We start from the raw sequence: 22,657 nt of genomic DNA, 5'->3' as shown, positions 1-22,657 counted from the left end.
CCAAACAAATTGTTGAGTAATCATGGACCCAAAGCTTGGAATAGTGGAGAGGAAGTCTTAGGGGGGCACTCACTGCAAACTCTAATGTACTTCTGCTTTCAAGTATATATTTTGCAGTAGTTTACAGATACATGTGAACATATGCTCTCTCTCACAGAAACTGGTGTATATCTAGGTTTTGGGTCTTTGTTAGAAAGTGAACCACCTGGGATGTAATTAGAGAATACTATGTAAGAAAAGGTCTCACCTGAGTAATGAAGCTGAAGAGTTGTCATTCCACACGTGAAGTCTCTGGACACAGTCTGAGCTGAAGCATGTTGTCGTGGCAATTGTTTCTTTGATTAGGTTGTGATGGGCAGATGCAATATTATTTGATATGGATTGGGAGAGGCATGCGGGAAAGTGGGCACTATCAAAGGTTCAAGGACTGGGGGAAGTAGAGCCTCTATAGTGGAAATGTGAGATTCCTGCTACTTAGGGTTCAAAAAGACAATGGAAAGTTAATGTTATCGTCCCATTATTTGGTAACTGGGTTAACTTTGAAAAGTCCTTCTGTTAGGGTTTGCTGTACAATACCCAGTATCTTGTATATAGCTGTCCTATTGGTTTCTTCTGATGTACTTTGTTTAGGCTTTTGAGAGAGTCCACACATCAAATATACATATATATTAAAAAGAATCATTCTGTGTTTAAAAACTTTGAGACATACAATTAATATCCCCCCTCATATAAATTACTAGTGATTTACATGAATAAACTTTAAAAGAGTATACATTAACACCATTCCCACCACCAAAAGACTGTGACCCATTCCTCCCACCCACTCCCAACCCCACTGGCCCAGGAAGCTGCATGTCTACCCCTCACCACAGGGTTTTTACTTTGGTGCCCTACTTAGAATTTAGTCAGGTCCTACTTTTAGTTTCCCTTTCAGATCTTCTTAGTCAATTTCTGTTGATGAGTGGGATCATCCCATACTCATCTTTATCTTTCTGACTTAGCTCACTTAACATAATTCCTTCTAGCTCTGTCCAAGATGGGTCAGAGAAGGTGTGTTCATTGTTCTTGATAGCTGCATAGTATTACATTGTGTATATATAGCACAGCTTTCTCAGCCACTCATCTGTTGTTGGGCACCTGGGTTGCTTCCAGGTTTTAGCTATTATGAATTGTGCTGCTATGAACATAGGAGTACACACCTCTTTTTGGTTGGGTGTTATGGAGTCCTTGGGGTATAACCCCAGGAGAGGAATTACTGGATCATATGGAAGGTCCATGTCTAGCCTTCTGAGACTTTTCCAGACTGCTCTCCACAGAGGCTGTACCAATTTACATTCCCACCAGCAATGTAAAAGGGTTCCTCTGTCCCCACATCCTCTCCAGCATTTGTTGCTGCTGTCCATTTTGATGTATGCCATTCTTACAGGAGTGAGGTGGTATTTTAGTGTTGTCTTAATTTGCATTTCTCTGACAATCAGTGACCTAGAGCAATTTTTCATATGTTTGTTAGCCTTTTGGATCTCCTCTGAGGTGAATTTTTTGTTCATATCCTCTGCCCATTTTTGGATGGGGTCATTTGCTTTTTTGGTGCTAAGTTTGCTGAGCTCTTTATATATTTTGGTGATTAGTTTCTTGTCTGATGTATGGCATGTGAATATCTTCTCCCATTCTGTGAGGGGTCTCTTTGTTTGTGTGATAGTTTCTTTGGTTGTGCAGAAGCTTTTCAATTTGATGTAGTCCCATTGGTTTGTTTCTGCTTTAGTCTTCCTTGCAATTGGGTTGGATTCATCAAAGATGTCCTTGAGGTGTAGGTGGGAAAGTGTTTTACCAATGTTTTCCTCTAAGTATTTGATTGTTTCTGGTCTGACATCCAGGTCTTTGATCCATTTGGAGTTGATTTTTGTTTCTGGTGAGATAAAGTGGTTCAATTTAATTCTATTGCATGTTTCAACCCAGTTTTCCAAGCACCATTTATTGAAAAGAGCCTTCCTCTTCCATTTAATACTTTGGGCCCCCTTATCAAAGATTAGATGTCCATAGGTGTGGGGATTTATTTCTGGGCTTTCAATTCTGTTCCACTGGTCTGTGTGCCTATTTTTATTCCAGTACCTTGCTGTTTTGATGATGATGGCTTTATAATATAGTTTAAGGTCTGGGAATGTGATGCCTTCATTTCTGTTTCTTTTCCACAAGATGGTTTTGGCAATTCTAGGTGTTTTCAGGTTCCAGATAAATGATTGTAGTGTTTGTTCTATTCTCTTAAAGAAGCTTGGTGGAAGTTTGATGGGAATTGCATTAAATTTGTATATGGCTCTGGGGAGGATATTCATTTTGATGATATTTATTCTTCCAATCCATGAGCATGGGATATCTTTCCATTTCTTGGTATCAGTTTCTATTTCCTTGAGTAGCCACTCATAGTTTTCAGTGTACAAATCTTTCACTTCTTTGGTCAATTTTATTCCTAGATATTTGATTGATTTTTCTGAAACAGTAAATGGGAGTGATTTCTGGATGTCTTCTTCTTCTTCAAATTTAGTGTTTGCATAAAGAAATGCCACTGATTTTTGTACATTGATTTTGTAACCTCATGCCTTGCTATATTGCCTAATAACTTTCAGTAGTTTTCTGCTGGATTCTTTAGGTTTTTCTATGTACACTATCATATCATCTGCAAATTGTGAGATCTTAACTTCTTCCCTTCCAATCTATATTCCTTTGATTTCTTTCTCTTGCCTGATTGCTATGGAAGGACTTCCAATACTATGTTGAAGAGTAATGGTGACAGTGGACAGCCCTGTCTAGTCCCTGATCTGAGGGGGAATGCTTTCAGCTTCTGTCCATTGAGTTTGATGTTGACTGTAGGTTTGCTATATATAGACTCCACTATCTTGAGGAATTTCCCATCTATTCCCATTTTTTGTAGAGTTTTGAGCATGAATGGGTGTTGGATTTTGTCAAAGGCTTTCTCTGCATCTATTGAGATAATCATGTGGTTTTTGGCTTTGCTTTTATTGATGTGGTGAATGACATTGATTGACTTATGGATGTTGAACCAGCCTTGCATTCCTGGGATGAATACCACTTGGTCATGATGAATAATCTTTTTGATACGCTGCTGTATCCGGTTGGCCAAGATCTTGTTTAATATTTTGGCATCTATGTTCATCAGAGATATTGGTCTGTAGTTTTCCTTTTTTGTTGTGTCCCTGTCAGCTTTTAGTATCAGGGTGATGTTGGCTTTATAGAAGGTTTAAGGGAGTATTCCTGTTTCTTCAATCTTATGGAAAAGCTTAAGAAGTATGGGTACTAACTGTTGCCTGAAAGTTTTGTAGAATTCATTTGTGAAGCCATCTGGTCCAGGACTTTTGTTGTTGGGGTGATTCTTAATAATGGTTTCAATGTCTTTGTCTGTGATTAGTTTATTTAGGATTTGTAGTTCTTTTTGGTTCTGTTTTGGAAGGGCATATGCTTCTAGGAATTATTCCATTTCTTCCAGATTCTCAAGCTTGGTGGCGTATAGTTCTTCATAGAAGTTTCACAGAAGGGAGTCGGTCTGTAGCGCAGCAGGTTAAGCACAGGTGGCGCAAAGCACAAGGACCAGCATAAGGATCCCAGTTCGAACCCTGGCTCCCCACCTGCAGGGGAGTCGCTTCACAGGTGGTGAAGCAGGTCTGCAGGTGTCTATCTTTCTCTCCTCCTCTCTGTTTTCCCCTCCTCTCTCCATTTCTCTCTGTCCTATCCAACAATGACAACAACAATAATAACTACAACAATAAAACAACCAGGGCAACAAAAGGGAATAAATAAATAAAATAAATATTTAAAAAAAGTAATAAAAAATAAGATTAAAAAACAAAGAAGTTTCACAGGATTCTCTGGATTTCTGTGGTGTCAGTTGTGATATCTCCTCCATCACTTACAATTCTATTGATTTTAGTCTTTTCTCTTTTTTGTTTGGTGAGTCTGGCTAGGGGTTTGTCAATTTTGTTTAATCTTTCAAAGAACCAACATTTGGCTTCATTGATCTTTTGTATGGTTCTTTTATTTTTTATGTTGTTTATTTCTGCTCTAATTTTAGTGATTTCTGTCCTTCTGGTTGCTTTAAGGTTCCTTTGTTCCTCTTCCTCTAGGTTCTTGAGGTGTGCAGTAAGATAGTTCATTGGAGTTTTTTCTTGTTGTTTAATATGTGATTGTATGGATATAAGTTTCCCTCTCAGTACTGCTTTAGCTGTGTCTCAAATAGTTTGATAGGTTGTGTCTTCATTTTCATTTGTTTCCAGGAACATTTGAATTTCCTGCTTGAGTGATTCTCTGACCCAGTGGTTCTTAGTTTCCAAATTCTGTGACTTCTAATAATTTTCTGTTTGTTGTTAAATGTTAGTTTTACTCCACTGTAGTCTGAGAAGATACTTGGGATGATTTCGATGCACTTGAATTTATTGATGCTGTCTTTGTCGCCTAACATTTGGTCAATCCTTGAGTATGTGTTATGTGGATTTGAAAAGAAGGTGTATTCCAGTTTTTTGGGGTGAAGGACTCTGAAAATGTCCAGGAGGTCTAGTCTGTCAATCTCTTCATTTAATTCTCTTGTATCTTTGTTGATTCTCTGCTGTTATGATTTGTCTAAGTGTGAGAGTGGGGTATTGAAGTCTGCCACTATTATTGTATTACTATTGATGTATTTTTGAAATTCTTTCAGTAAGTGCTTGACGTATTTAGATGGTCCCTCATTGGCTGCATAGATGTTAATAATTGTTAAGTCTTCTTGGCTGATTGATCCTCTAATCATTATGTAATGTCCTTTCCTATCTTTTATTAATTTATTTAATTTAAAATATATCATGTCTGAGATGAGAATGGCTGTTCCTGCCCTTTTTTGTGGTCCGTTAACCTGTATGATAGTTTTCCATCCTTTCACTTTAAGTCTGTGTTTATCTTGTTGTGTCAGATGGGATTCTTGCAAGCAGCATATGGTTGGGTTATGTTTTCTGATCCATCCTCCCACTCTGTTCCTTTTGATGGGTGAGTTTAAGCCATTGACATTTATTGATATTATGGATTTAATGTATTGTAGTACCATTGTTAAAAAAATTGTTTGCTCTGATATATTGTAAGTATTATAATGATGTCCTCGTTTATAAGAGGTCTTTTAGAACCTCTTTCAGTGCTGGTTTGGTGATGGTCGCCTCCTTTAACCGTTGTTTGTCTACAAAGGTTTTTATCCTTCCATATAGTTTGAATGAAAGTCTAGCAGGATATATTATCCTTGGTTGAAACGCAGGATATATTATCCTTGGTTGAAACCCTTTTTCATTTAGGGCTTGATAGATATCTTGCCATTCTCTTCTGGTTTTTAGAGTTTGAGTGGAGAAGTCTGCAGATAATCTTATGGGTTTTCCCCTGTATGTGACTTTTTGTTTCTCTCTTGCAGCCTTTAGGAACCTTTCTTTATCCTTACTCCTTTTCATTGTGACTATGATGTATCTCGGTGTCTTTAGGTCTGGGTTTATTCTGTTTGAAACTCTCTGTGCCTCTTGAATCTTGATGTTCTTTCTGTTATTCAGGTCTGAGAAGTTTTCTTGTATTATTTCCTCTAGAATGTTTGCTTCCCCTTCCTCTCTTTTTTCCTCTGGCAGGCCAATTATATGAATGTTACTTCTTTCGAGATCATTCCATCTATCTCTGTTGTTGCTTTCAGTGTCTCTCAATCTCTTTTTGAGCTCTTTCACCTCTTTCTTCGTCTTCTCTAACTCATCCTCTGTCTGACTAATTCTGTTTTCTGCTTCTGTTAGTCTGCTCTCCCTTCCCTCAGCTTCTTTCCTCAGTTCCACTATTTCGGCTTTCAGTTCTCTAATTGCCTCAAGATAATCAATATTTTCCTTGGGGGGTCTCAACTGTTGTTTCCCTAATACTGCCATTCCTTTCCTCCAATGTTGTTTTCATTTCTGTGATTAATAAGTTTATTATTGCTTGCATACTTTTCTTATCTGTGGTTACTTCTGGCTGATTTGTAGTTTCTTCTGGGATATTGTCTTCATTCATTGGAGTAGCAGTTTTATTTGTTTTTGATCTACCCATTTTTTTGATTTATGTGTTTCTTATTTTTTTTAAGAAAAGTTGTTGTGTCTTGAGTACAAGCAACACTGGACTAGATACCTTTATGACAATTGCACTCACCAACCTCAGGAATTACAGTAGCAACTGAAGCAAGTATTGAAGCAGTTTAATCACTACCAGTTAGCCAAACAATGTCTCCAGTCCCTGAAAAAATAGCAACCAAGTCCAAGTGAAGAAGAAAGAGGAAAGAAAGAAGAGATAGCAAGAATAGACAGTTATGCAAAACTACTATCCACTGTATATTCTAGGGGTAACAAGATGCAAAAGGGAAGTAGAACAGAGATACACACATAGAGAGTCCACTCTGAGTCAAATTTCTTCCCCAAAATAATTCACAAATTCAGAAAGGCAAAGAAGAAGGAAGTATGACAAGAAAAAAAAAAGAGAGAAACAAGAGAGATAAAAGAGAAAAGATAAGAAAAAGAGCTGTAATTAAATAGCAGTGAAAGGAAAGTTTTTTCAGTTGATTACTTTATTTTTTATTTTATTTTTTTATTATTTTTTTTAATTAGCTAAGAGGAGGAAGAAGGGGAGAGTCTGTAGAGGAGGTAGGAGTAACGAGACAAGTTCCTCTCACAATAGATAAGATGCCCACTACCCTAGCAATAAAAGATACCCTAAGAGTTAATTCTGATCAACCTGGGGGGGTTATATGCCTTTATATAATATTAATAATAAAATAGAGTAGGGTAAAACCCATGTCCCAGATTGCCTCAAGCCTCCTACACAGAGGCAGCTGATTGTTAAGAATGAAAAGAAAAAAAAACCCTCAGGACTTGACAAGGATATCAGGAATAGACAGTTATGCAAATCTACTATCCACTGTATATTCTAGGGGTAGCTAGAGGACGAAGGGAAGCTAAGCAGTGATACATGCAGAAAGAGTCCACTCTGAGTTAGATTTCTTCCCCAAAATAATTCCCAAACGTGTATCAGTGAATTAAGAAAGCTCAAGGATTAAGGAAGAAAGGATGACAAGAATGAGAAAAAGAAAAAAAAAGAGAAAAAAGAAAAAGATAAGAAAAAGCACAGTAATAAAAGATCGGTGAAAGGAGTTTTTATTAATTTATTTTTTATTATTTAATTAGCTATGTGGGGGGAGCGAGAGTTTTTTATTTAATTATTTTTTATTATTTAATTAGCAATGCGGGGGAGGGAGGGAGGGGAGCTGTCTGAGCAGAGGCAGCTGGTTGGCTGCTTAGAAAGAAAAAAGGCCAAAGGTTTCGGAAGGGAATAGACTTAGACTGAATGACACCCCCTGGTGGGACAGGTATCTTGGTAAAGAAAGAAGCTCAGCAGTGGAACCTGCTAGGAGCAGATCTCTGGTCCCCATGGACTGGTTATGGGGGGCAAGGGGGGAGGGTATGTGCTTTGGGAATAATAATTTAAAAGAAAAACTTTTTTCCCTTTCTTTTTACTCTATTTTTTAACCCAAATTAAGTTATAGTCACCTCCTTGGTGTTACCGCTGGGACCCCTTATTGACTGGCCTACTAAAGGCAGAAAATCCTACCGTTTCCAGTCGAGCTCAAGTCACTAGCAGCTTCTCAGTCTGTCATCTTTCAGAAACCCCCTGCTATTTTTCTTTAGTGTTTCTTATGTCCCACATGTAATTGAGGTCATCCTTTTTGTTTTTACTTAATGTCCATTTTGTGCAAAAAAAAAAAAAATCTACTATTGGATGTATCATGGATTTTCTAACAACCCAGTATGAACTCAGGTTATTATACACAAACAGGTGAGCTGGAATGAGCAAAATAAAATGGAAACATGGACACTGCTAAAATTTATTCAGTGGCTAAGTAAATCAAACCTACAATAAAGTTTTTGCTGTTTCATAAATATTATATATACATATACATATACATATACATATACATATACATATACATATACATATACATATACATATACATATACATATACATATACATATACATATACATATACAAACATCACATGTTTTAAAGTTTAGGGCCTCTGTACTAATACTAATAATAAAAAGTTGTTTAAATTTTTGAATACCAAAAATGTAGAATCCTTATATTTAAGATACTGTTTATTTTAAAATAATTAACTGATTGATTTTAATGGTAGAGGTACAGAGAGAAAGACTGACCAGAAGACTGCTCAGCTCTGGCTGAGGATTAAACCTAGGACCTGAGAGACTCAGTCAGGCATGAAAGTCTTATATAATCATTAGTCTATCTCCCCAGCTGTAATTATTTATTTTTATATTACTTTTATTTATTAATTGTTGGCTTCATGGATTACAGTAACATTGTCAATGTATGGATTCCATCTCTTATCTCCCTGTAATAGGTGTCTGCAAAATACTAGCTTACTAGGATAATGCTCTCCTTTGCCATGTGTGAGCCTCAGTCCTGGTCACACTGAAAGAAACTTTGGTGCTGTTATTGCTTTATCTCTCTCTCTCTCTCTGTTGTTAATATCCGGGGGCTCCAGCTGGCCAGGCTAGCTTCACGGGTGGGTAACAGAGATGACCAAAGACATACGGCTGGGCAGGGAAGCTGTATTTCTTTATTCAGGAACAACGATTCATAAAGTAAACCAAACTAATCACCAAACAGAACTCTGCTGCCTCTTTCCCCCTCGGCGGCCCCAAGAACTCTCGAACTCTGGAACCCTCTAGGGGTTCCTTGGGGTGGGGGCCAATCGGGCCCGCGAAACCAGCAGGACTGATCTAATTTTCTTGGCAGGGGGAGAGCTAGAACAACCCAATGTAAAGCATACAACACACTCTCCCTCTCTCTCTCTCTCCCTCTCCCTCTCTCTTCTCTCTCTCTCCCTCTCTCTTCTCTCTCTCTCCCTCCCTCTCTCTCTCTAAGGTCTCTCAAATGACTCACTTGAAGATCAACACTTAGGTATCTCTACCAAGCAAAATTCTGATTATTTGCATACAATACTTATAAACAGAAGGGGGAAAACTGCATAATAACATTGTTTAAGTAGTATTTCCATACATGTTTCTTAGAGTCTTTTTTTTTTTTTCATTGACACCAGAGTCATCATTAGGGCTTGGTATTACATGATGAATCCACCACTTCTGGTAGCCTTTTTTTTTTTTTTAAATAAGACAAAGAGGGATTGAGAGAGAAGGAGAGATAGAGAGGAAGAGATTCAGAATCTTAATTACCTATCTAATTCTCTGGGTGATGTCTCATGACCCAAGTTTCAATGATAATTTTATTTCTTCATTAATTGATATTTGTATTTTGATTTTTTTATATTCACTTCATTAGTCAAAGCAAATGATTTTTATTATTCTAAGCATACTACAGACTTGTTTATTTCCCCAAATAATAAGATCAAAGTCATGTCACAAATAAAATTGAAAAGACTGTGTTAAGGGATAGACATGTAAAAAGAATACTTTTTTCTCAGATTTCTAAAGTTCCTTTGTTCCAGTAGGCAAAAGAAAAAAAAGGTATAGATATATATGTTTATGTGTGTGTGTATTTCACACAATTTCTTTTGCATATTTAATCTTCCTTCTATTCAAGTCTATAATGACCATGATTTACATTTCAGAAGACAGTCCTTCTAAGGATATAAGTAACTTGGCCAAGTTCATGAGTTCATAAATTGCAAAATTGGGATACAAGTTTATCTGTTATTAGTTTCTATGAATTATTCACTACTCAGTGCTGCTAAAAATATGCTGAAAACAGTGGAAGAGTAGAAAGTTCTTGTGTTACCAGTCTAAGGACTAGGAAATAGCTCACCCAGTAGAACATATGAATGATATCCTGGTGTCAAATCCCACTACCAAATGAGAGCATCTTGGATAACACTCGGTTTGCTTTATGGGTGGAAGAGCAGTACTGAAGTTACTACACTTTAACCCTTTCTACCTTCCTTCTTCCTCTGTTTCTATTCTGCCACTATAAAAATAATGAAAATGGTTGACTTTGGTGACCACTCAGGTCATCTCCTGCTGCAGCAAGGATAAACGAGAGAGACTACACTTCAAGATAATTTAATTTATTGTTTGTTCATCTTCTTAATAAGACTTGTACTTAAAATATATACAATTTTGTTTAATACTAATATTAAAATATAAAGTTATTGTATATTTTGGTAGTAACTCATTTATTAAAATCAATGTCCTGAAAATTATATTATTTCAATGTATCTCTAATAACTTAGATTGCTGAAAGAATCTTAATACATGAAGAAAATTTAGTGCTAATAGTAATTCCAGAGAATTTTGAATGAGGCAAAGTCTATCAAGAATTTTCCCAAAATATCCATTAAATAAAGACGAAAGTCTGCTAATTTTTATAACTACCTAATTTCTATCTCTTACCAATCCTTCATATATATATAATTATAAAATTTAAATTATAAAATATTTGTGTTTAAATTATAAAATATTTGTGAAAGAAATTTTTTGATATACAACTTAGATTACCTTTTCAGAGAATCTTGCTTCTGTGTTTTTCTTTTTTCTAAATTTCACATGAACATATCATCTTAACCTCTAAAGGCACATTTTAGAGAGTTTAAGTATCTTTGCTATTATGTAAGAATTTACTATGGTATGACCAGAAATACAGCTCTTCTGGTTAAGCATGTGCCTTGCCAAGTGTACAAGCCAGATTTGAACCCTGGCACCACAGTGGTGATGCTATTGATGTAGAGGAAGCTCTAGTGCTATGGAGTCTCTCCCCCCCTTCTCTCTTTCTCTCTCTCTCTCTCCATCCCTCCCTCTTGTGTGTGTGTGTGTGTGTGTGTGTGTGTGTGTGTGTATCTGAGTGAAAAAAGGACTTGGGCTGGAAAACTATGTATACATGATCCCTGACACCCATTAATTGATTAATCAGTTAGTTAATATTTTTCTAAGTCTGTTCAAACCAATATCTTTCTTTATTTGTAATTTAGAACAGATTAATATAAATCATGTGGTCTTGTAAGCAGTAAGTAGTTTTAGAAGCACATCTATCATTATTTTTCCTTTCCTGAAACATTTGAAAATTTCCCAATTTGTTTTCCTCTACTTCTTGCTCTTTATATAAATTTACTTTTCATATTTCTGTCTATTTCCCCAAAAATACACTTATGAGGAAGGTCATCCTGCACTGAAACTACACAGGGACTTCTACTGAAAGCACGACATGTTCACTAGCCCTAGTCAGTTCATATTACACTGACACTGTCAAGTACACTATGGTGATAACAATTTAATTTAGAGAACTTCATTTATAAATACATATTTTTGAGAAAAGTATGATAGGTAGAGAAATCCCATAGGTTACCCAACAGTATTTAAAACCTAATCTCATGCTATGATTTTTCAACTTAATAGATTGCATAAAGAACTTGTTTTAAAACCTTGACATCTAGAGCTTAGATTTGAAGATGTGTCCATTTTCTTAGGTATTTTAACATCTTGACTCTGTTACAAGTATTCTATTTATTTTACACCTTACATTTTCAAATTTAACAAAAATGATGTAGGATTATATTGGATGGTAATCATAAATAAAGTATCTCACTACTAGCTATATATAAGGCAGTACATTTCCTCAAGCAAATGATACGTTAAAAATGCAAATAGAGCCATGGAGATGACACAGAAGAAGCACATCAGAGGCCAAGTAGGAGTGCACCAGGTTAAGCACACATGTGATAATGCACAAGGACCTGGATTCAAGCCCCTGGTCCCCAACTATTAGTACTATTGAATTTCTTCTTCATTTTATGATTTGACTTTAAGAATAACATATTTTAAGACTAACATATTTCTTAGACCTAAGAAGTCTGTGAGTCTAATTTTTCTTCTCTGTAGAAAAAAAAACAATGTTTCCCAGAACTGGACAGAAACTTCACTACATCACTTAGTATTGATCATCTTTTCCTGTGTCTTTTTTTGTGTTTTTTTAAATTTTTTATTATTATCTTTATTTATTTATTGGATAGAAACAGTCAGAAATTGAGAGGAAGGAGGGAGACAGAGGGGGAAAGAGACAGAAAGACACCTGCAACCCTGCTTCACCACTTGCAAAGCTTTCCCCCTGCAGGTGGGGACCGTGGGCTCAAACCTGGGTCCTTGTGCATTGCAACATGTGCACTCAACCAGGTGTGCCATCACCTGGCCCCCTTTTTGTGTGTTTTTATTAGCTTTGATAGTTTGCTGTGCTGCAGGTGTCTTGCTTTCTACTTATCTACTCCCCTCCCACTTACCTCTCAATCTTTCTCTGTCACTATCATATATATCTATAATTATTTTTTCTACTGAGAAGAAAAAAAAAATATATATATATATATATATATATATATATATATATATATATATATATATATATATCCCCACTCGTCAATAAAGAAATACTGCTCTCCGCTCAGCTATGAGTTCCTGGTCATCTCTGTCTCCCACCCGCGAAGCCAACCTGCCAAAAATGACACTACACCTTGAATACATCCCTCTCTCCATTGTTACCAGTCATCTCTATTGGGAACAGCAAAACAGATCCCTTTGTGGGCCCCCATAGGACATTACCCTCAACTTGTATCAATAGCAGTAGAGAATGTTCCATCATTTGAAGGGAGTCTGGATAACATACTCTATGCTACACCTGAGGAAGATGGGTCCCGATACTGGGGCAGCTTGGAACATTCCTATTCATGACCACAGAATGTGAACTTGGATCTGTAGGGATGCAGAGGTCACATAGGCTCCTAAGCTGAATATAGGCCCCAGATAAGATCAAATTGATAGGGTTTACAGTCAACAGTATTTATATACCTTTCCCATCTTTGGGAGTTACTCTCTCCCCTGATCCAGCTTTCTGGTCCTTTTCCCAGCCATGACATCATCTCCCCAGACAATAAATTGGATCTACCTGTGTATCAGATTTCAGGCTCAGGGGGGAAAAAAAAAAGGAAAAAAAAAAAACTAGTATAGCCACAGGCCCTTTGGAATATAACTAAAACAAGCCTACTAGCTATCTACAAAACAGAGACACCCTCCCCACTCTTCATCTGCACTACTCCAGCCTTTAGGTTCATGATTGTTCAAAAACTTGTTTGGCTTTATATGTTAACTCTCTTTTCAGCCACTAAGTTCCAGATGCTAGCATGATGCCAACCAGACTTCCCTGTACAGACAACCCCACCAATGTGTACTGGATCTCTGATTCCCCAGAACTCTGCTCCACTAGGGAAAGAGAGAGGCAGGTTGGAAGTATGGATTTCAATGTCCATCTTCAGGGGGTAAGCAATTACAGAAGCCAGACTTTCCACCTTCTGCATCCCACAATGACCTTGGGTCCATAATCCCATAGGGATAAAGAATAGGAAAGCTATCAGGGGAGGGGAAGAGATACAGAGTTCTGGTGGTGGGAATTGTGTGGAGTTGTACCCCTCTTATCTTATGGTTTGTCAGTATTTCCTTTTTATAAATAAAATAAAAAATTATATCTATTTTCTTTCAGAATGAGCCACTTATCAATACAATATAGAATTTGACTTTCATGCCTATGGAAATTAACCTGTTCAGAAGGCTTGTCAATGTACCTGTAAAGATTTGTTCACAGATAGACCATGGATTAAGTAGAAGCAGATTATTTGCAACAATTAAGATGAATGATGATGGAGGTTACCTTTTAGCATTTCCTAATTGTCAGCTTAAAGAGCATCATAAGTCTAAATATTTAGTTGGGAATTTAATAGTGGTGACGGCCATTGTTGGCTGACTCCACATGGCCTGAGCCACCCCTCATCCTATAATAAAGGTTCCTGTATCCCACTTGCTCCAGGCCTCCTCTCTCTCTCTTATCCACGGTGCAGCCCGACACCTGGCAACAACAACATCTGGTGCCCATCGTGTCCCACACCCATGCCCCACTGGGTGGCCCGGCCAGAGGTCCCCAAAAGCCACCCAGACACAGGTAAGTGGCATCCACCTGCCTCTGTGGCCCCGTGTTTCCCTCCACCATGGGAATTTTTTCGTTTTATGAGGAGGTGTCCCAGACATTATCTCCTTCTCTCCTGGGACAGATTCACGCTCTCAGAGACGCTTTAATTTTTGCTACACCGTGGGTTCTCATAGCTATAATGGCGATTTAAAAGATATGTACAACGTGGTCTGCCTTGAGGATACGCGACCTTGAGGCTGAGATACAAGAATTAAAGCATATGTGCTTAAGACTTAGACGCCCTAAGCAATCAGCAGCTAGACTCAAAGCTTCCATTCCCACCGACATGCACATGTGTTCGGAGGCTCCTCCTTTGACCCCGCCCCCAGCTGATCCTGCAGGCCCAGTTCCGGTTTCCATTTCTCTAAACCCGCCTTCTGTTGACTTAACAACAGTGGACCACTCCTGTTTTAGAACGAGGTCACCCTTCTATGACAGTAAAGTTTGGCAATATTCCTTTTAAATTTTTGATTGACACGGGGGCAGAAAAGACGATTTTAAGGCAAGAAGAGGTTCCCCAAGATTGGGAACTTCTCCCTGGACCCAGTATACATGGAGTAGGAGGGGTGACCCCATCATTTCAGTTAAAACATATTCTCACTACATGTTCTTCTTGTGCAAGTTTCATAAAGACACCTGCTCTCCAGACCCTTGGGGTTAACCCCCGAGGTTTAAAAGCTAATGCTATTTGGCAAATTGATGTCACCCACATACCAAACTTGGCAAACAAAAATATGTGTTTGTCTCAATTGATACCTTTTCTAAATTTATATGGGCTACAGCTCAGACAGGAGAAAGCTCCATAAAGCTTATAAGCCATGTACTCTCCTGTTTTGCTGTGATGGGCTTACCTCTTCAACTGAAAACAGACAATGTAGCTGCGTTTACAAGCAAACAATTTAAAGATTTTTGTTCCCTCTGGAATATTACTCATACCACGGGCATTCCCTACAATCCACAGGGACAAGGCATTGTTGAGAAGGCCCATCAAACTCTGAAGGCTCAATTAAATAAAGATAAAGGACGAACATATCCCCCCAATATCCAGCTAGCAAAAGCCTTAACTACATTAAATCTCTTTAATATTTACAATAATTCAGACCTACCTCCTATCATTCTTCACTGGCAAACACCATCTACCCTCCCATCCATTAAGGTCAAATGGAAAGACCCACTTGATAAAATTTGGAAAGGGCCTGACCCCCTATTGACCATGGGTAGGGGTTTCACATGCGTTTTCCCTCAAAATTTCTCTAAACCTGTCTGGGTTCCTGCCTGCCATGTCCGACAATACCCGCAGGATGGTGCTGTTATCCCTGAAGAACAAGAAATACTACAAGAGGACCAGATGCAGGATACATCCCAGGACCCGTAATACGACATGGCTGAACCTACAAAATCTGGCTCACAGAGACCTCTCTCCTACCCTTTCCCTGAATGTCTTATGTTATAACTGGAAAGTTGTGTTTTGTGAGTATGTGTTGAATGACAAAACATTTTTTTGCATGACCCATCTGCTCGGAGTACTCTAAAAGGTAATTGGCTTTATACAAAAATGCTGGACGCAGCCAAAGTTTCTGGAGACGTCCAGAAACATTCCAAATTTTTTGTTTTTCTCCTTCTTTTGATTTTTATATATAGTTTTGGTATATATGTAAGTGTTTAGTCTTAAACTGTGTGGCTAATGACAGATATAAATTTGTTTTTAAAATGATATGTTTTTATAACAAAAGTTCTTTTTCCTCCAGTGTGTTATAACTAAATGTTTATGGGTATGTTTCAAGTTTGGTAACACTAACTTAACGGTCAAAAGAGTAACCCTACAGCTACATTATTACCAGACAAGGTAAAAATTAATTTGTTAAGCTAACTATTTAAGGCAAAAGTCTAAATGCTTAATGTGACTATACATTCCCAAAACTAAAATATAAATTCTCTATACAGGACACCTTTGGAGGGCCCCCAAAAGTGCCCTGTAAACTATCTTGTGGAAAATAATGCACAACAGATCTGGCATCAATCTGGCACTGTAAATGTTAAAATCGTTGTCATGAAAATGCGTTAACTATCTAAGCAATTTGAGTCTGTTTAAAATACACATTTTAACTAAAATTGGTCTCAAGATCCTGCTGCAGAGACTGCTACAGGAGGGCACATTAGATGACCTTTAAATAAAATCATAAAGATATTTAAACCAATTATAATCATCGAGGTATCAACTATAATAAACCTTTAACTTGTTACAAGTTTAAATTAACCACGAGAAGCAGATTGTTTGTGTTTCTTTCACAGGAATCCTGGAAAAACCATCTGAACCCCTGCACACCCTGATGTCACCCACTAGACGGCACTACTACAGTGGCACACCCCCCGAAACCCTAGATGTCACTCAACGCGATCTGAAGAACCTGATACACAGACTCCAAGGACAGAACTTTCTTTTTTTTTTTTTTTGATGCTTCCATCTAGTCTGAATGACAGTCTAGCAGGATATAGTATTCTTGGCTGAAAGCCTTTCTCATTGAGCACTCGATAGATATCTTGCCATTCTCTTCTGGTCTGTAGTGTTTGTATGGAGAAGTCTGCTGCTAATCTTATGGGTTTTCCTTTGTAGGTGACTCTTTGTTTTTCTCTTGCAGCCTTGAGGATCCTTTCTTTATCCTTATTCCTTTTTATTCTAAGTATGACATGTCTTGGTGTCTTTAGGTCTGGGTTAATTCTGTTTGGGACCCTCTGGGCTTCTTGAATCTTTATGTCTTTGGTGTTGTCTAGACTAGAGAAAATTTCAGCTATTATGGCCTGGAGAATGCTTTCTTCCTCTCCTTCTCTTTCTTCCTCTGGTAAGCCAATAATGCGTATATTCTTTCTTTTGAAGTCATCCCATAGGACTCTGTTGTTGTTTTCAGCATCTCTTAATCTCTTTTTGAGATTTCTTACTTCTTTTTTAGTTGTCTCTAATTCATCCTCAATCTTGCCAATTCTGTCTTCAGCCTCATAGATTCTATTCTCTCTGCCCTCTACTGCTTTCTGGAATTCATCTATTTTGTTGCCCTGCTCTGATACTGTTTTAGCTTGTTCAGCTAGTTGCCTTTTTTTTATATATATATAATTTATTTCTTTATTGGGAAATTAATGCTTTACATTCAACAGTAAATACAATAGTTTGTACATGCATAACATTCCCCAGATTCCCATTTAACAATACAACCCCCACTATGTCATTCATCATCTTTCATGGATCTGTATTCTCCCCATCCACCCACCCACCCCAGAGTCTTTTACTTTGGTGTAATACTCCAATTCCATTTCAGGTTCGACTTGTGTTTTCTTTTCTAATCTTGTTTTTCAACTTCGGCCTGAGAATGAGATCATCCCATATTCATCCTTCAGTTTCTGACTTATTTCACTCAACATGATTTTTTCAAGGTCCATCCAAGATTGGCTGAAAACAGTGAAAAAATGGTGACTTCACTGTTTTCAGGACAGAACTTTCTTAATACCTGCTTGCCATTCCTGCTTCTGATTTGCCTGTCATGTGTTGGTGGTTCCAGCTGGCTATCTACAGAAAAGCAGAATTCCAGCGGCTGACCTCCCTCATGCAGTGTCTCATCCCCTGCCAACTCTTCCCCTAGCCATCTACTTTGGACTGAGACTTGTATCGGACTTGCTGGCATACCCTATAGACACTTTACACAATTTTAAAGCAGCTTATTTCCCTTCACGCTGCTGGTTTTTCATAGACTGATCCTGAGTAATTCATAGACTTTTACAGACTGTTGCCTTGAGGACTATACAATGCCAAATAGCCCCTCTGTTTGGTGGGTCATGGTCTCCTGCCTCCCCCTCATTATGTAGTGGGGATGGCCATTGTCGGCTGACTCCACATGGCCTGAGCCACCCCCCCATCCTATAATAAAGATTTATGTATCCCACTTGCTCCAGACCTCCTCTCTCTCTCTTATCCGTGGTGCAGCCTGACACCTGGCAACAACAACACAAAGGAGTCAGATCTCAGCTGCCACTGCCAGCAACTTTGTGGGACACTGCAGTGTTAACAACAGAATTTCCTCAATCATATTAATAAGGATCCTAGAGGAACTCAATCAGCAATGAGTGATGCATCTCCTGAAAGAGTGACTCAAATGTTAAAAGGGAAAGTTTTCATTTCCATTTTTTTGAATTACAAATATTTTATATTTCTATAGCCATTCAGGTTTTTGACTCAGGAGCAGTTCACTTCAGACACACCACACCAACTGACTGGCAACACACACGTGTGCGTGCGCGCGTGCACACACACACACACGATGCTATCACAGTAGGAGAACTAGCCTTTTGTACAGAAAGAAGGTAGAACATCCAGTGATGAGGTACAAGCAATTTCTATAGTCAGAATTGATCAAAAGTAGGGCTGGGTGGTGGTGCACCTGGTTGAGCACACATGTTACAATGGACAGGGACATGGGTTCTAGCCCCTGCTCCCCACCTGCAGGAGGAAAGCTTCACAAATGGTGAGGCAGTGCTGCAGGTGTCACTCTTTCTCCCTCTTTCTCTCTCCCCCTACCCTCTCAATTTCTGTCTGTCTCTAATAAATAAAGATAATAAAATAATTTTTAAAAGTATTAATAAAAGGCAAATTTCTTCTATCTTACATCAGCTAGTCTAGTAAATGGAACCCAATACAAAATTATAATGTGCTAACACATTGTTAATGAAAGGGCTGTATTTTCAGGAAGCAAAAGTGAAGGATAGAGGAGAGTATACACAAATAGGTACAATATTAAAACAGACCGTGACTTAAATTTATCATGCTAATAGGTCTCATGTGGTATCTTCAGAGAGGTCATATGCATGTTTTCTAAAAAATTAATTGCTCCACTTATCTGATACATTTCTTCAATTATATCTTAAATTTTCACACATTTTTTCCACTAAACTCTTTATTTTGTACTGTTCTACATTGATCCCTCTTCCTAGTTGTATGGCAATTTCAAAATTTTAATTATGGTTTTAATTACCTACCAATATATTTTTCCCTACTACATCTGTTTTATTCTTTTAAATATATTTCTAAGAACTCTATCTGCATTTTTACCCCACTGGGGCTCATCTTACTCAACTCTATGGAAGGTGGTATATTTATAGGTGCATATTCTTTTATAAACTTAATATAGAGGACATGGATCTTGATGATACTCTCTTTGATATGCTGCCAGGTAAATATTCTATGACGTGTCACCTCTTATTTTCTTAACTATACAATGAAGATAACTGCTGTTATCACTAACTAGAATATATATATGAGAGAGAGAGAGAGAGGTCACATTATTTAGGAAGTGCAAGGGGGCAGTGGGATCCCTTAAACTGGAGTTTGAGGGATTATAGCTCTGCCAAGCACATAGCCCAGGATCAAGCCTGCAATACACTGGGGGAGTCCTTAGTGATGTGGTGTCTCTCTCTGCTTTGTGTTTTCTATCTCTCTTTGTATCTGAAAAAGTTGTCCTGGAGTGTAAAAGCTTTGCTAATGCCAAAAAGAAAACGTATAAAATTGAAAAATGTGTGTCAGAGGGCAAGTAAAATAGGTCAAACTGGGGGTGCCTGCTTTGCCATCCATGAGACAAGTTTGAGCCCGACTCCCACTGCACTGTGTAAAGCCTTGGTACTGTGGTTTCTTTCCCTCTTCCCTCTGTTTCTGTCTCTCTTTTTCTAGCTACGATAAAAAATGTTTGTCATAGCAGAACCTTCGTTAATTAACAGGTAGCATTGTATTACTATATTTATTCATTAAATGATACACTCCCTACCTGAGGGGAATGCTTCCTGATCAGTGAAGCAGGTTAGCTGGTTTTTCTTTCTCTCTCTCTCCCTCCACCCCCAAATCTAATTCCTCTCTGTCTTGTTAAATAAAATAGAAAGAAAAAATAGAAAAACAGGGGAAAATTGCCTTCAGGGACTTGTGGATTTGTAGTGCCTGCCTAGAACCTCAGTGATAACCCTGGTGATAGTGAAAATAGATAAATTAATAAAATAAGATAAAATAAAATAAAAACAATAGACACCACAGCATAGCTCCACAGCTCTTGAAGCCTTTCAACCCAGTCCTTAAACATGGCAAAGTGTGGGTTCTACTGGATGACAGCTATCTCCCAACCCCCCAAATTCCATATTATTAAATATTATTTCAAAACTGATAAAAGGTGGAAAAGGATCTAAACTGGAGATGAGAGTGTTTTTCAGAAACCAATCACAAGAACATGAGAAATTGTGTGCATGTGTCAACAACAATACTGTAATCTGTTAACCCCAATAAAAAAAAAAAAGAAAATATATTTCTCATGTTTTTAACTGAATTCATCAGTTTTACTCTGGTGATAAAATGTAAGACACTATGTAAGACAGATACATATTATAATTTGTAATTATTGTCTATAATTCTCTTCCAAATAAAATTAGTTTATTTTTTATTGACCTTACTTTATTTTTTACAAAGCTTGATATTCAAACGTGTATTTTTAATTTAATTGTAAGTATTAAAATTGATATTGGGCACTATGTAACTTTTATGGATATTTTACCTGAATTGCAGAGGGATAATCAGTCAAATTGTGAAAAGGATTTTGCCAATCTGTAAACATAAATGGATTAGAACTGCAATGATTTATAACAGATTTACTTGCTGTTAAACTATTATATGTGCTCCAAGCCACAAGCTACTTGTCAGCTCATCATGTATGATGTATAATCAACAGAGCAAATGAACAAGCCCATCTGGCATAATGTCACAATATCTTACAATATATGTGGAAGTTTAGTATGTAGACCATAAAAGTTTTTGTAGAAATGGGCAAGATGTTCTCTTTTTGACACTAATCTTTTTTTAAAAAGAAATATGTGCTGCCGTCCTCTAGAAAATGTCTACTTAACTTGAGCTATCTACCTGCTATAATCATGCAGACAGGGATTTTACATATTTTAGCTATGACCTGGTACTTTGAACATTCTTTGACACAATACTGATACAGGGCATCTTCACTCCCTTTATTGTAGATGAATCTCAGAAGGGTAAAAAGTCTGGATAAGTATTTTAGGTCAACAACAAGGGTTGGCAGATAGGCTTAAAAATACCTAGTGATGATTGTTAGAGACAGAAAAAAATGTGTTACAAAGCCTATTCTTAGAGGAAGATTCAGGTGTGCTTTCTCTCTACTTTGTTGTATTAATATACATTATACATATTCTGCAGATTAAGTTAAACCTCCTGGGAAATGGATGGCAATGAACCACTTTATCTGTACTCTGCAGGTACCTGAAGTAGTTTGCCACCTGCAATGTAATTATATTTCTATTTTGATGTAGGAAGTGCTATAGTAGCTTAAATCATTTTCATTTCTACTAAGAATTTCTGACAGAGTAATGAATGCTAATGCAACCTCTTTTGGTATGATATTGATGCTTGGATTCAAGCGGTTAAAATGTGACCATAATTCAGAAGTAGATCTGTCAGTAGAAAACAAAACAATCATTGTCTGTATTGAGGAACAGGTATAGAATTAAATGTAAATATTGTGAGGATATCTTGATATTATGTTAATGCAAGTTCTTTGGTGACTATCTTTATCAGAATCACTCATTCAAAGATGCCTGACTTCTTAAATATGCTTTTTTTCTGATTTTCTACACAGAACAATGAAGTGTTCTACTGAAACAATTAGGAAATAAAAATATATGTTAACATCAATAGTATTTGGGAGTAATGCATGTATACATTAATTTATATAAATATTGCCATGTGAAAGCATTTGATGAAGGTGGCGGCTTGGAGACAACATCTGGTGTGAGCTCTGCAAGGAAGCTGCTTTCAATCTGGGAATTTTGGGTGAGGGTTGGATTCGGGGGTCAGTGGTGAAGGAGGAGAACAGGGGGTGGGCAGGGTAGCACAAAATATGTTTGTTCAGCCCAGCACACATCCCATTTCTAACTGTAATGTCTACCTTTACATGAGATGATTACAAACAAGTATATAAATACAAAGTATGTAGGAACCTGGAAATTTTTGTTCATGTAGCTACTGTCTTTCCCTATACATGTAACTTTCTACTACACTGAGACATTTCTCTATTGCGTATTTAATCCAACCATCAAAATTGTGTAACTTTACTTCTGTTTAAAAGGTGCTAACAGCAAAGGGTACCTTTTTGCCCGTGGAGGACGCTCTCTGCCCTTCAATGTGAATTTAGAGGTTCTATATACCCTCTGGGAAAACAAAATAAAATAAAATAAAATAAAATAAAATAAAATAAAATAAAATGATGGAACTTCTATGACTAAGGTATCAACACATGTGCAAGTATGCAGGCACAATCTCATGTGCTCACTTTTCCCTGCTAGAGACTTGTCGTTTGGACATGGGACAACTTGCTCTTGGCAGACATTCATTTGGATTTTATTACACTGATTCAGAACTTCACAAATACTGCTATACTTTACAAAACCCCCAAAGTTAGACAGAAATGATCCATGAAGGCTGCACAACAGAGCACTTTTTGTCCTACTTCCTCATTACCTTACGTAAACAAACAAAAACCAGTTACAGCAACA

Source organism: Erinaceus europaeus, chromosome 3, assembly GCF_950295315.1.
Source record: "Erinaceus europaeus chromosome 3, mEriEur2.1, whole genome shotgun sequence".
Classification (NCBI taxonomy): domain Eukaryota; kingdom Metazoa; phylum Chordata; class Mammalia; order Eulipotyphla; family Erinaceidae; genus Erinaceus; species Erinaceus europaeus.
The sequence above is the reverse complement of the archived record's forward strand: the minus strand, read 5'-3'. Positions refer to the sequence as shown.